Raw genomic sequence first — 791 nt, forward strand, 5'->3', positions numbered from 1 at the left:
GGTGCTTGGTGACTTTACTGCACCTACTCCCGACTTCTATGGGAGAAGCATCTCAATTCCTGCCATTAGAGCAAACAACTTTGAGCTTAAGCCTCAATTAGTTTTTCTAATGCAACAGAATTACAAATTTCATGGACTTCCATTGGAAGATCCTCACCAGTTTTTAGCTGAGTTCTTGCAAATCTGTGACACTGTCAAGACCAATGGGGTTGACCCTGAAGTCTACAGACTTATGCTCTTTCCTTTTGCTGTAAGAGACAGAGCTAGAGCATGGTTGGATTCACAACCTAAGGAAAGCCTGAACTCTTGGGAAAAGCTAGTCAATGCCTTCTTGGCAAAGTTCTTTCAACCTCAAAAATTGAGTAAGCTTAGAGTGGAAGTCCAAACCTTTAGACAGAAGGATGGTGAGTCCCTCTATGAAGCTTGGGAGAGATACAAGCAATTGATCAGAAGGTGCCCTTCTGACATGCTTTCAGAATGGAGCATCATAGGAATCTTCTATGATGGTTTGTCTGAACTATCCAAGATGTCATTGGATAGCTCTGCTGGAGGATCTCTTCATCTGAAGAAGACGCTTGCAGAAGCTCAAGAACTCATTGAAATAGTTGCAAATAACCAACTCATGTACACCTCTGAAAGGAATCCTGTGAATAATGGGACAACTCAGAAGAAAGGAGTTCTTCATATTGATACTCTAAATGCCATATTGGCTCGGAATAAAATATTGACCCAACAAGTCAATATGATTTCTCAGAGTCTGTCTGAAATGCAAGCAGCAACAGGTAGTACTA

The 791-nt window shown here is 41.3% G+C and overlaps 1 non-coding gene across 1 annotated transcript; it reads right to left on the reverse strand.

Moving 5' to 3' along the window:
• Positions 1–364: 364 nt before the first annotated feature.
• Positions 365–472, reverse strand: LOC112760256 (small nucleolar RNA R71). The gene has a single exon (XR_003180705.1). It is a non-coding gene; the product is annotated as a small nucleolar RNA R71 (small nucleolar RNA).
• Between the last annotated feature and the right edge of the window lie 319 nt (positions 473–791).

Source organism: Arachis hypogaea, chromosome 16 (assembly GCF_003086295.3).
Source record: "Arachis hypogaea cultivar Tifrunner chromosome 16, arahy.Tifrunner.gnm2.J5K5, whole genome shotgun sequence".
Classification (NCBI taxonomy): Eukaryota; Viridiplantae; Streptophyta; class Magnoliopsida; order Fabales; family Fabaceae; genus Arachis; species Arachis hypogaea.